General features: G+C 39.8%; 1 protein-coding gene across 1 annotated transcript in view; it reads right to left on the bottom strand.

Annotated features, from left to right (window-relative positions):
* HAPLN1 (hyaluronan and proteoglycan link protein 1) overlaps positions 1-7,634 on the bottom strand; it is a 76,944-nt gene extending 69,310 nt beyond the window's left edge. The window contains exon 1 of the mRNA XM_014857044.3: positions 7,242-7,634. The gene's annotated coding sequence lies outside the window, so the exon portion shown is untranslated. The remainder of the gene's footprint in view (positions 1-7,241) is intronic.
* Positions 7,635-15,168: the final 7,534 nt, after the last annotated feature.

Genomic DNA, 15,168 nt, shown 5'->3' with positions numbered 1-15,168 from the left:
CCCAGGTTCAGGGTTATCATTATGAAAATCTATCATTAAAGCATCAAGGCTCGGAAATGCCATTTTAATTTCATTTAATTCAACAAACATGTCTGGCACCTTCCCTATGCAGAGGACTGAATAAGACTGTGAGACACAAGGATTAATAAAACATTGCTATTATCCAACCCAGTGGACATTTATGGTTGATAAAAGAAAAGTTAAAATCATGCATCAATAATGGCAAAACTCATTCTTACCTATTTTTTCCTGAGTTCAGTTCTTGGTCAAGTTTGTCGCCCTTTGTTCTTCCCTGGGATGATCGCCTTCCTTCTTCCACATGATTTTCAGCTACCATCTTAATACCAAAGACTTCCAAATCTCTATTTCCAGCCATGACTTCTCCCCTCTGCTTACGATACGTATATTCAACTTGTATGGGTCCCATGGGCACTTCCTAAATCAGACTCACCATTTTCTCCCATTTTCTCAATCTTAGTCGATTGCGTCCCTCTCCATGTATGGTGTGCCCTTGAAACATTCACACTGTCCTTGACTTCTCTCCCTCATCCAATCAATTCACCCTTATTAGATCATGTCTACACTATTTCAAGTCCTCTCTCAACTCATTTCCCCCCTCCAGTCTCGCTTTCCTTAAATTTGGAGATTTACTGAAATTATCAACTATTTTTACACTATTAATTGTATACCAACAATTATTGTTATTTAAATCTGGGAAAATTTTATGAATTTAACACCCTCGAAAGATATGACGAAGACTGAAAAGAAAACAAAGACCGAGTTGGGGAATGGCCTGGGGTTGGGAGGTGTTCAGATGTCTGAAATAGAGGCACCTGGGAGGGAAGGCAGGGAGACCCCTGAAACCTCACGTTCAGCACTGCTCTGGGCACTGACAGCAGCAACAGGAAACATTTATAGGGCACCTACTGAAGGTCAGGCATTCATATCCCCCAGCGAGGTGAATAATGCAGGCCAATGATCCCTCTTCTCTAGGCCACAGAGAAGAAGGGAAAAGCAATCAACTCTCTCACTTTGGGTGCTCAGTCCCAGCAGTTTAAAAAGTGGTGAGCACATCTTTATGTCATACAACTAGATCAGTATCTTATAGGAGCACCAAACCATGGTGGCGAAATCAAAGGAAACATACATAAATCTGAGCCAACTAATAACATGACTATCATTTGCTGTATGTGAATTAAACATAAAATGGGAAGGAATTTAAACAAATGACTCTGATTAGTGTTACTTTTATAAAGCCATAGTAAATTTTCAGAGTTTTTTTCCACAGTTCGTTTTCCAGCCTCTATAATCAGCACCGATGTTGAAATTTCTCTGAAACCAATTGTAGTTAAGTACCTGAGCACATATTTTAAAAAGATGTTGGCTTTGACCCGTACTTCCAATTTGATGGCTAATTTCTGTGCTTGCCTTGTGTGTATCCCTGTCTTCCTCCTTCATCCCTTTGACTTAGAGGAGTTCTTGGACCAAATATGTGGATTCTCCCTGCTCCCTCCCTCTAGACCCGCATATTTGGGGTGGCATAAGGGCTCAAACAGTAGAACACAAGAAGCTTTAGGGGCTCTACCCATCAAAGGGCAGCATGCCAAGCATAGTAATGAAAAGCTGAGAGGAGCTAGGCGTAGCATATGGCAAAGTGCCCAGGAGCGTTCAAAGGATGGGCTTCGATGCCCCTTGGGGTTGGGGAGGGGAGATGGCCTGGGCAAAGCACTGGGGGGAGGATGGAAGAACAGGTTGATCAGGCTCAGCCTAGAGGAGCCAGTGGTTAACAGGACCAAAGGTCCTTCAAGTTTCTGGAAACTGGCCTTAAGAGAATGCCTCTGGCCTCACCTCTGGAGTGGGGATAATTGAGAGATTGAAGACCGTGGAGGACTAAATCAGCTTAATTACACCCTTGGTGTAAGGACGGGAAGGCCCCCAGATGTTTGAAATTCTTTTTAGAGAAAACAAAACATTTACTTTAAAGAGATAAAAGGCTTAAAATGTAAATGCATGAGTGAAACTCATTCACACTTAAGTGTCATCAGTCAGTCAAGAAATCAATCAACCAGGGCAGTATCAGCTCCTTTGGGGTAGTGGGTGGAGAGCAGGAGTCTCAGTTTATGAGGAGGGGCCTGGAAAGTTTGGAGAAGTGCAAAAGACAGAGACCCAGGAGACTACGAAGGCAAACTTCACCCACTTGGCAAATTTTACTAGTGATTCCTGATGCGCATCCATCTGTCTTCTCCACCAGCTTGTGAACTCCTTGAGCCAATTACTCTGCAACACCTAGCGTGATGCCTGGTGCAAATGGTAAGCACTGAATCATTCTGTGCACAATCTGAATTTTAGTGGCAAACTGGTGGACGGCAACTGTGTGCAAATGAATTTTAGCTTTTCGTATCCACCCGAGGAGACAGATTAATGGAACACTAGCCCTCCCGGGGTTCTGGAGTGTCAGAGCTGCCCTCCCAGGCCCATCTGTGCCCACGCAACCAAGAAACAAAGCTCTTATCCACTCAGCCTGAAGATGGCAAATAAGGGCAAATAATTTTAAAGATGCATGCTCAAAATTCTCTTAATATGAAAACCACAAGGCTAGAACTTTCTGGTTGTTTCTGTTACTCAATGTGTACCTCAGGATCTTGCAACATTTTAGATTCATTATCATCAATTTTGACTTTCTTATATTTTTAGAATGAATTTGCATGGTGTAAAGTGAGGGGTCCAGCACATAATGCTGGAATAGTGCTTGGTAAACAGCAAGTGTTCAATAAATTTTCGTTGAATGAACAAGTGAATGCAGGAATGATCAAATGAGGTAATCCTCATTTCATCAATGTCAATATCAAATATTAATATCAACATCAAATGAGATATTATCCATAAAACTTTGTGAAAAGTTTAGGAAAATCCAGATTTACCTTAAAAATAACTTGAATATTATTTAACTTAATTGGACTTTATTTAATACAGTAAACGTAATTGGAATATAGTAATTGGAAGCTAGTAACCAACCAAGTAAAATGTGTTCTCTCCGGATTAAGCTATGTTGGACAAAAGGGGAAACTTCTGTTGCTCATTCAAGACTGAGACCCAACTAAAACTTTCGTAAGTTCTCTGAGTTATTTTTATTCTGAGTTTGTTTTGTTTTTGTTTTGCAAATAGCCTCCTGGCCTCCTAGCTATACCCCATCTCTCCATCGCCCCCTGTGAAGCTATAAAACAATGAACAGAAGCTCAAAGTAGTCCAGCAACATTTGATATTTTAAACAAATCCTGGCTTTATCTGAACATAGTTATATCCTCACTTCATAGCTGTATCTTCAACACCAGCAAGCCCCCTTCAGGTCTCCACCTCTGGGAGAAGCCATTATGTGAAGCTACTAGAAGATAACCAAGAGCCCAGCAGCAGCAGACCATCTCAGAGAGCTTGGCTGGCTCCTTCTTGAAGAGTTTGTTCTTGCCTGGTATCAAGTCTCTGAAATCATTCAAACTTCTTGGAACCGTTTTCCAATTCATGACTAAATTTCTACCTTCAGGACCTCTGACTTTTTGGGAATCTCTCATTAGTTCCCTCACTAGAATGAGTCTGTGATTCATCCTAAATCACAAGGATGATCAGATAAAATTGTTAACAGAATGGTTTGTTTCTGGTGCATGATGACTTATTGGAAATAAGAATTAAGATAATTTGCTTTACTTTACATGATTGATAGTGTTTCCAGCCATCACCTCTGATCAATACAGGCTATAATTTTGTGGCATTAATGAAAAAAGACTTAATGAGCAGCTCTCCTTCTTTCACCGGGTGGGTCCCACTGTCAAACAAAAAACCAAAGTCCCCTCGATAGGAAACTTCCATTCCCCATCAGCAGGCTTAACTCAATTTGTGGATTATACCTCTTCAGCTCAGCAAGTAACAAATTAATCATTTTTTTCTCCTACTGAGGCATTTTACCTCCCAACCTGAATTTCAGAACTCGTCTTGATTAATGTTGATGTGCTGAACACTGTCGCCATTAAGTCATATATCTTGCAAAGAGCCAATTGGAGAAATAATTCATACATCTCCTGATGAAAAGTTTTTCAAAACTCCCAGTGCAATATTCCGATGGATTAATCTTCTATGGTATCCTGATGCTTCTTTCAAACAGTGGCTTTTCTTGTAATTGTTCTTGCCTAGGGTTTTTTTCTATTATGTCAATTTAATGGAAGTGCTGTTCCTGCTTCAAAACTGCATGTGAACAACAGGTGTAGATGAAGTTGTTCCACATGCTAATTATTAGTGTTTGAGAGCAATATTTTGTGAAATATACTTCACTACCCCAAAGCAATTTTTACTACTATCCTTTTACATTTAATGAAAAAATATCTAAAGAATATGTAATAATATGTGCCAGTGTGTGTGTACTAACCTTTCAAGCTGATAATTATTGGCCCATTCAAAATCAGTAACTATAAACTTTACAGAAATTTGTTTCCATTTGAGAAGGTGATTCAAGATTCAAACTCTGTCCGCCCTGTTTTGAACTAGGTCATGACATCTCTGTAAAAAACAAATCCTATATGAGAAGCAAGTTACGGTTATTAAACTATATCCTCATGGAGACAGAAAGTTGATGGTAAATTACCCAGTAAAGAGTAACCTGATTTTGAATGCAACCACTGGGAATTTAATCAACTGTTAAGTGGTGCCTTGATTTTTAAATTATATAAAAATCACTTGCTGTATTTTCAACTCTGAACACCTACCCCAAAGTCTGGCATGTACTTAGTGTTCAATATCAGTAGAATGGAAGTCTCTGAATTTTTTAGCAAGAGGCTGGTGAGAAAGCCTTCTTTGACTCATCCACTAGGTGGCACACAGGGACCGTGTTTCCCATGTTGAACCATCACAGACCCTGCCATTCATGGTATCAATAAAGAGCTGCATTATTAATTTATAACATCACGTCCACTCTACACCTAATATTTGTTTAGCCAGCTGTTTCCTCTAATCCGCCTAAACACTATTGATTAAAATCTTAAGTATATTCGGGTTTCCATCCCTCCCCATTGCCCCCCAACAGCATTTTGTTGCCTTTAAATAACAGACTAAGTACATTTAAATAACACAGACTAAGTACTATGGTTACTAGTAATGAATCCAGGATGTTGGGAAATTAACTAGAGGCAACAGAAGGCTATAATGTGAAAGTTATGTTTTAAGTTGCTTTGCATTTCATTGGAATTTAATTGGTGGAATACCGTTATCTTAAAAATGTAATCTGGAAAATAAAACATGCATGGGGCAAAAGGAAATGAAAACTAGTACTAGTGTTTTCTGGAAAAAGGAGGCATCTTCTGAATACGACTCTTGTTCATCTTTACAAAGTACAGTGCTGCCTTTAAGATTCAAAGACTACTTCAACTACTCAGAAAATACCAATATTCCACATCCAAGATGCTAAAAGGCAGGACTGTCTCGTAGACCGTCTGTCTACTCATAAAGCATCTTTCTGCATCTTCTGAACGTATTTATCCTGGATGTGGTACTTACTCCCAAAGGAAGGAAAAGGAAGGAAAACCGCTAGGAATATAACGAATTGATTCTTCTGTGTGAAAGTCTCTTCAGTCTTTCTAAATTCCTGTGTCAGTCATTCCTCTGAGGACAGCACCTTGCTGACAATAAATGACTCACTTTATAAGAACATGCTGTTCCCCTCATTCTTGTTTCACATGGAAAGCCCAGGCCCACTGGACACTCCTGTTTGGTATGCTGGCCTCTGGGTACATTCTCCCTGGGGACCAGTGACCTCTTGAAGTTGGTTTTCTTTTGCTCATTTAATTAAGTTTAGGCAAAATTACCTCTCCTTATCTAGTTTTCCCATTTTCAAGCTGTTTCCAATTTTACGAAGAGGTTAGAAAAAAATGTCAAGTTATTCTCTTAGCTTAAACAATTAAATTATTAAGAGCATATACCCCAAAAGTGACTAAGGACTAAAGATGAAATGCTTAATAGACCTTTGGCATTTTTACTGAACGGAAGGAAAAATTTCTTTATTAGTAGAAATAGATGGAATTGAAGTTAAAAACTGATGGGAAGGATTAAGAAGTATCATCCTCAAAGTTATCCAAAGAGAACTACTATGGTATATTTGGGGTAGAACAATATGCCCATTTTATGATTCCATTAAAATATTGAAGTCACTAAAGTGTGTATAAAACTACAGCAAATTTAGTACACTGAAATAATCAAGTAGAAATGGTTACCAGAAACTCCATTTGTAATGAATAAATATTACATTTCACTTAGAAATTAACTCACAGGCTTTATTTCTTAAGAACCGTTAGCTTCCAAGAAGCCAGCCAGTATGTCTGATTCTATGACATCACGCTGGAACATGTACAGGAACACTTTCCATCCTAAAAATTCCCAAATGTCCTGGCCACTTTGTGTATTTTTCCAGTGATAAATGAAAATAAAATAACTTATTTTCAAAATAACAAACCATCTTATTGTGAACCCAACAGTCATATTCAATGGAAGAAAAACAACTTCACTTAAGCCCCAAAGAGTTCAGATTTGCTTCGGGTGGTGAACAAACTCAACACATAAATAATTCCTTTAAGCAACTTTTTAAAGAATCTTAACATCTATGGCTTTAACATTTTTTTCAGCACATTAAAACTGTCTGTCAACATGATTCTAGATATGAAATGGATCATAATGCTACGATCGTAATTCCACAATTAACTGGAGAAGCCTGGACCAAAATTGGTAACATCTCAAAGATTATCAATCTAACAGGTATCACCTAGGATTATGGTAACTTTCTTTTTCACATACACCTATATATTTCCCAAAGCAAAACTCATAAATCTGCAGTGGGCATTCCTATTCTCAGCTCTTCCTTCAGCCTCTGCTCTCCTTTTTTCATCCCAGGTGCTATAAAAATGCTTGTTGAAATACAGATGGAAAAGTCACCGCTTGGAAACCATGCGCCTCCCAGATTTATAGTACTGCTAGCAAAAGCCAGGATGCTCGAGTTAATCCTTGCCCCAGTTCTACACTGAGCAACACAGTATTTTCTCTGACAATATGAATCTTTTTTTAAAAAAACTTGAGATATGTTAAACTCAAAAGAAAATAGTAAGAAAAAAACTTTAAATGTATACATATATCATGATATGTATTGCTCTCTGAAATCTTTAAGGCACCAAGGTTTGACCGAAAGAGGAAACAATTTGTGGGAAGTTTACCTTGTTCTGAAATCCAGAAGCGCAGATGCTCTCAAGTCCTGCTGAAGTTGGAGCCCGGAGATGAAGTGAAGCTAGCGCTTTTCCCCCTCACCTTAAGTTTGTCTCTGGGCAAGTGTGTGTGTGCGTGTGTGAGTGTGTGTGTGCAGAATGTCTCTTTGTGGCGCTGGATGGCAGAGGTCCTGGTCCTGGGAAGAAGGAGGCACTTTCTCACCAAGAGCAGAAGAAAAGCAAAGCGTCACTAGGAAAGTTCTCCTCCCAGATCCCCTAATTACAGCCTAACGTGCACTTCATGCACACTTCAGGGAGGAAGGGAGGGGCAGCTCTGTACCCAGACCTTGTGAAACAGCAGCCTCTTAGACGACTTTCCCTCTGCTCAGATGCCCGAGTGTCCCGCTCGGGGCTTCAGGGAAAGCGGCAGCTACAACCACAAGCCCCCACCCACACCACTCCTCCGGCACCCTCGCCACTCCTGGGTCTGTCCAGAGCGGATGGGGCAAGGGGTCTGTGGAATGATCTGTGAGGCAGCGGTGTGAGGCAGACACGCCAGGAGAGTGAATTTTCGCTTTGTTTTTTAGTCTCTGCTTAAAAGGAAAATCCAAGGGTAGGAAGAGTCCTGGCTTTCCCGCCTCCCTCTCCCCAAAGTAGATCCAGGGTAACCAGGTAGAGAGACAATTATGGCAACAGCAGACAAAGCTGCCTAAACTGAAGATGCCCTTCCACCCACATTGCCAGAAGAGTATTTTTTTTGTTTACTGGACTCGGTATCGATATTGGGTTTGAATCTCCGTTAACAAACAAACAACTGCTATTGTATCCCTGGATGACGGAGCTCAAAGAACCTGGATTTATTTATAGAGCGAGGAATGCGAGGGGCAGACGGGATGGGTGGGGTTGGCTTATGGATCCATATCCAGGATTAGAACCAGATGAGCACAGGGCGCGCGCGCGCGCTCACACACACAGAAAAACGCGCGCGCGCTCCCCTAAAATAACCGCTGGGGAAGATGCTGGGACACGCGGGAAAACGCCTTCTGAACAAATAGACATTTATTTATAACTCCTGGGAGAGTATATAGGTCCATTGATTCCACCTTGGGTAACCAAGGGTTTTGGAGAGGAAATGGCTTCATATTTCAATAACAGAGCCACCTTTGATGGAGCCTAGGAGGGGAAAAAAAGAAACACACCGCAGGAAGCAAACGGCTGTTGAAGCAGCCGGGAGGAGGGAGCGGGGCTGGCCCCGGGATGAGGACAAGCAAACAAGCCCAGAGGCCCCGAGCCAGAGAGGAGGCGAGACGCAAGCAGGCTTGCCTGAGAGCCTGGGGGTGCAGGGCACCGAGGGCGCGGGGCGCTGGGAGGGGTCCAGGAGCTCGCGCCCGCGCTCCCGGCTCTCGCCCGGCGGCCGGGGGAGCCGCAGGCGGGACTCCAGGCTCATCCCAGCAGGGGACCAGGGACGGGGGCTGGGGCCAGGGGGTCTGGCGGGCCAGAGGAGTGATGGAGAAGAGGGATTGGTGGGGCAGGACTCGCGGGCAGATGAGCTAGTCGGGTAGGGGCATCAGTGGGACAGGAACGCAGGCGAGACTTGGGGACCGGTGAGGCAGGGACGCCAGTTGGGCTGCAGACTCGTGGGGCAGATGAGCTAGCGGGGCAGGGGACAGGTGGGGCAGGGGCACGGGAGGGCAGGGCGCGCGGACCAAGCGGCGCGGGAGGCGGCGAGCGGCGCTATTGTCTTAGAGATAAAGCCTAGCCCGCGGTGGTGGCTTCCTTTTCGGAGTGAGGCGGGAAAGAGATCTCAAAAAAGGAAAAAAAGGCTCCCTTCCAGTTTTTCCCTGACATATTTATTTCACCAGCTCTTGCTCCCAGGCTCGCCCTTGCCATTCGGATCTTTGGTAAATTAACACGTGCCTCTTACCTCTTGGAAAGATTTTATTCCAAAGACACACCAAACGCCCACAAACCCTCACTAAATGAAGACAGTTATATTCGAAATGAAATCATTAAAAATGAATCCTCCAACAGTCAATTCAACACCTTTCTTGTAATTCGAAAACCTGGGCAAGGCGCTCTTTTCATTTCTTTCTGTTTCTCCCCACGGGAACAGGCCACTGAAGGTTGTGCAATTTTATGTCGTTAATTTCATGGCTATTGAGACAGCTGTTATACTGTAGGTCCCCACATTAACTGCCAATAAAAATAAGATACATCTCTGCTTTTCAACTCTGAAAAGAGTTTTTATGCCATTTCTTGTAAATTTGTAAATTTCTTGTACGCATTTTAAGGAACATAAGGGAATTAGACTTAAAAACAGATATCCTACAATTTTTATATTAAAGCTCCATAAAGGTGGTGAGGCTGGTGGTGTGGGTGTGTGGCTGTGAAATCATATAAAGATAGTTTAAATACTGATCTTGTTCCCTCAGCTTAAAAACCTAATTTTGGGAGCCTGAGGAGCAAATCAGATCAGCTGGCCCATGATGCTTCCTTATTTTGTGGTCTGCTCCATATACTTATTCCAGGAGACCATTAAGAGAACATAATGCATTCTCTTCAGAAATTGTTTATTAGCCACACAAGACCATCTGTTTTGCAATGTAGTCAGACCACAGTGAATTACACTAGAATTTTTTTCCATTTCCCCACCATTTGAGAGAGGCTTCCAGAAATAATGACAGCTACTTACCTCTGCTGTTCCTGACAGAGTTATCTGTCAATCCTTCCCCATCCTATTTCCTACCTCCCCTTTCCAGTTGCCTAGTTACTAGTCTTTGTTAAGAGATCTCCAGTATTTTTAATCACAAACCCTTAACCTGTCAATAATGTGTTTTAAATGTTATTCAGGCAATTTAATTGGCATTATCTATATTTATATTCATTTCTAGGTTCACTTGGTTTACTAAATACTTAAAATTTACGTTGGAATTAGCTTTAAGAGTCTTTTAAAAAGACTTTTGTGTTTAACATTCAGTTAAATAGTGCTTTATAGAGGTATGCATTTCATTGATAAGTCATTATCATTACCCATCAAGGCAAACTCATTATAATAAGCTTTGGTAAAAAAAAAAAAAAATCAAGTAAATAAATAAATAAATAAGATTCTATTCTTATGACTAAATGTTTTACACAGGTGTAAGTTATAAAAAAATAGAAAACGCAAATATCTTTTTAAAGGAAAATCATATCAAAAAAGTGTTCTGTACATGAAGATTCCCTCTAATTGTTAATATTAGTAATTGATGTGGAAACTCATGGCTTTCATTGCATGTTGAGGAGTTTTTGTTTGTGTTCTTGTTTTGGAGAAGGCAAGGAGACCAGCTTTGTTAAGTTTCAAGAAAAACCAAATATTTTCTTCAATGTTAATTTTTAAAATGACTTATGTGGTTCAAATTCATGTCAGGTTCTACGTTACATTACCTGACTTGTGCTACAGATAAAAAGCCTAAAAGTCAAGGCTAGTTCTGGGAAAGCAGACACAGACTTAGAGCTAATGGGTATAGATAGCTGTATATGTGTATATGCACATTATGAAAAGATCTTGTCTAGCATAATGCAAAAGTATTTTTTAAGAATGAAAATTAGGTCAGAATGGTGTTATAAAATGTAACATTCCATTATTTTGTTAATTGTAAGACAGTTTGAGTGATCAGTTTGAGCCAGATGAAATGGAATATTCAACCATTTTTGACCTACCAAAAAAGGCAATTTCACCTGGCTTAACCTAATATAAACTCAAATATGTGCATAGTATAAAATAGCAGGAACATTTTCAACGTTTAAAAAAATCCATCTAAAATATCATGAATCTTTTGTACATAATAAATTCATAAGCAGAATGGTATTCTTGCTGGCATATTATGCTTCTAATGAAATATACATTTATATTCAAATGGAGATTATCTAAATTCATCTCCGCTTCAAACTCCGAAAGAGACTGCTGTATTATCCACTGAATTCCAGAGAACTCCTTCCCTGGGAGATGTGTTTCCTGGAATTTTTGCCTCAGGCTAATGTCATACCTGGTTGAACATCTGCTAGGATAAAGGTACAGCTATGTGCACTTTGAGGTGCCAGGGGAGGAGCGCCATTTGACCTTTCCTGTCTGAGGGCTCAGAACTTCGTTAAAGCATCCCTTGGGATTGTGGGCACAGCCATGAGAAAAACATCATTTGTAATTAGGTCCTTCCCACTGGCTATATTCCTGTTGATCTCCATGATTAAAATACAAATTCAATATTCGAAATGGTCACAAAGCATTTGGTAAAAGGTTATTTTGCTTTTAATGCAATGGGGAGATGACTTTCCACGGGCCCAGTTTTTGTACTCTCACTCTCAAAAAGTGTCCTGCAGAGAGACTCTTCAAAAGGGCAAAAGAAATAATTAGGCAATAAATTGTTCAAACGTTAAGAGCGGAGCTGTTCTGGAAGCTGGTGAGGCCACATGAATATCATCCCAAGTGATAAATATCCTTAATTCCTGAGAAGGCAGCGCCTGCGTGCTCCCCTGCTTGTCTGCTGGATTGCTTTTGGTTTCACAGCATCTTTCTTGTAATCTATTGTTTTCTCAGTGTGTTTCTTTTGTCCAGAATGCCCAAACTCTTTCTTCATTGTTTTAATAAATTGATGTCGATTTCATTATTAACTAGATTCTACTCATTTTGCAGTAAGTCCCAGATTCAGTCCCGTCTCCTTGGTCATGGGAACCTTCCTCTATCACAGTCACGTGTTACTATTAAGAACGCCCACTTGCCGCTTTTATATTGCTTTGTATTTTCATGTATTTAGTTTTTTTTTTTTTTTTTTAATCAGGACTATCATGAACTCTCCGAGGGATGATATTATATCTTTGCATCTTCAGGGTCTGACACAGGCCTTGCAGTTAGAAGCTGATCAAAAAATGTTTATTGCTATTGTTGAAGATGAGAGGCTTCATAATCAGGAGAGAAAATGAAAACAAACGAGGAAAGCTAATTATTGAGCAAGCTAGTTCAGAGGATTTTACATATAATAGCCAATGGCATAAAGAATAAATCATCAAAGGTTGATTAATAATTTGTATCATTGTTATTGATCTTGTAGAATTAAAAGAAACATACACATTTTTCTTTTGTGCTTGGCTAATGAGTGATTGTATAAATGATAATCAACAAAAGTAAAATATTTTACTCTTTTAAGAAACTAGGTTGAGGCTCCTGACAAAACAAGGTCATTGTCTTAGAATTACATCAGCCACCTGAATATTGATTTTTTCTCTTGTATTTATCTAGTTATTTTAAATTTAAGCCAATTATAACTATCAGTAAATGTAGTCCTTGTTGTATTTTCTTCTTGCTCTTTTTTCTTATAATCCTCAGAGGAAAGGATGTCAAGTCTAATTGGGTGGAGTGATTTATATATAGTCCTTCTTAAGGTAAAATGGGTGAATTAGCTAATGCATCAAGGTTGGCATAGGGCGAGACTACTCAGGAAAGACTGAAGTGTAGGGCTTTGATTATTTGGAAGTGAAGGAAAATAGTCTAGAGCTGTCAGAAAGAAGGAAAGAAAGATAGGAATAATTTTATCAGAAGCCCTTGAAGAAGAATTTTAAAAGGGAGAGATGAATGCCAAGTGCCAAGCTTAGGGACAGTTTGATTAGAAGACTAGAAGAGAATATTACCATAAATACTTAGAGCAACAAACCTCTTAGTAAATTTTGATATAGTGGTTTGGGATAAACATCTGGATGCTTTTGAAATTTTATATACAAGTCTATGCTAAACTTGGTAGGTAAAATCTAAGTTTTCCTTAATATCACCAGAAATACAAATTAATTCTCTCTTTATATCCAAGTTTTAGGTAGACACTGGCAGTATTTGAAAGAATAGCTAAGGTACCTATCTATATCTTTATATACACACATAGAGATATATATATCTGTATACACTTTTTTTGCCTTAAGGTCATTAGAAAGCTCACTTGTGGTTTATTTTCAGCATTGAGGAAGTAAAAGGACTTAGGAAGGAGCCTTTGAACAGTGCATGTGGAAATAGCTTTACAGGCATTTTTCTTGAATACTTCCTTTCACAGACTAGCTCAGCCAATTGATTCTACTGTAAATAGGAAATCTGCACTTCTTCCTAAGCACAATCTAGTTGCTCCAACATATGGCTAAATTAAGGCATGAAAGGTTCAACTGGAAGGAAGACTCTATGAGTAAACAAAGAAAAGAAAAAGAGGAAGTATTTCTCCATCTTGGGACTAATTGCTCCTAGCCCTGTTGCTGAGTACGCCATAATTCTTCAGTAATCCTGCCCTAAATGTCAACTAGAGAATGCTTGTTGGTGCAAATACCTGGTGTTGTATCTCTTTTGAGCTTAAAGGCAGGTAATTTGAGACAATGAAAAATTCTGAAAATTTGCAAAGTTGAAGTGGCTAGCTTTCAGCTTGTACACAGGAAAAATAGTCAAGAACTTCAGAATCTGGTGGTCTCTAGGAAGTTTTTTCCTATTAATGTTCTCTACTCTAAACTCTCCCTACCCCCTTCTAATAACACTTCAATAGAAGTAGAAAGTTTTTAGAATTAAAAGTAAGCTAAAATGATTTAACTCAATCATTTGCTTTCTGGATAAGTAAACTGAGTCTACTGAGACTGAGGAACTGTCCCAAAGTCACCCTGCTATCCTGATGTAAGTCTCTGAATTTTCCCAGCCACCCATTTCTGCAAATCAAAGTATTAGGATTTAGTAGGACTTAATGGATTTCTTTAAGAACATAGTTAGGAATTATTTCTTCGTCTCTGTTTTTACCTCATGTCTCTATTGTGGAACATTGTGCAGTTCACCTCATTAGTTGGGTGTATGTCTGCCTCTCTTACTAAGCAATGTGCTCATACTGTAGTAAGAGAGGCAGACATACACCCAACTAATGAGGTGAACTGCACAATCATTGCTTGTTCATGTCTAATTCATTCTTAAATCCTCCAGCATTGCCTCCCACCCTGCCCCAAGCACCGTGGCTTGCACATGTAGGGGTAGGGAAAAGTTTGCTGAATTGCATCATATCAAAACCATAGAAGAAGTATGCTAGCAGGAAGAAATCGGAAAGTGATTTCTAGTAGAAATGTTCAGGTTTATCTACCATAAGAAAGTAGCAGTATGTTTTGATTTGAGACCCACCTCGACTCATTTTTATCGCTTTTGGTTCTTCTCTCTTCTCTCTTAGTTTCTCTGTTTGTCATCTTAATGCTCGGCTACACAAATGCTTAATCTTTCCTACGAGTTGGAAATTACCGTGTCAGGAGTCTGTTGACTCTAGAAGGAAGTCGGAAGTGTTTCTCACCATTACCGCCTCTTTTTCATTTCCAATACCCCTTTCTTATTTGAACCTCACTCTTCTTTAGCAGAATCCTGGGTGCCTCCCGTGACGCTGCTCTCCTTCCCCAGGGTCCCTGTCTGTGTGCCCATAATACTATTTCCTTTGTCATAGCTCTGAACATAGCACTTCCTTCATCAAAAACTTTTTTGATAAGGCTTGCTGGATAGCTGAGCTCTAAAAACCTGAGATGTGTATTTGGTTCTGTGACCTAAACATTCAAATCTACCCTGCTTTACTATACTTGACCTGAGAGTGGCATTCTTTACTCTTTGAATTAATTAAGTTGTTTGGAGGCAGAAGAAACTCCCTTTGGATCAAGTTGAGTGACTATAGTTGTTCATCAGACTCTGACAACTCCTACAATACATTTTCTGATTACCTACATTGCTGTGCATGAAACTTTCTTAAACAAATAGGTCCCTGCTGAATAGAATTTTGTACTCCAATTTCATAGTCACTACGCTCCATTTCTGTGTATCTAGATTCATAAAATAATAGACAAATATTTGTAGAGCAAAAGTATATTTGATAATTTTGTATTATGGTTTGATCACTTGGTGGATTTTCTTGTGGCTGGAAGC

The sequence above is a fragment of the Equus asinus genome, chromosome 9 (assembly GCF_041296235.1).
Source record: "Equus asinus isolate D_3611 breed Donkey chromosome 9, EquAss-T2T_v2, whole genome shotgun sequence".
In the NCBI taxonomy this organism is placed as follows: domain Eukaryota; kingdom Metazoa; phylum Chordata; class Mammalia; order Perissodactyla; family Equidae; genus Equus; species Equus asinus.
This window is presented reverse-complemented; position numbering and strand designations above follow the sequence as displayed.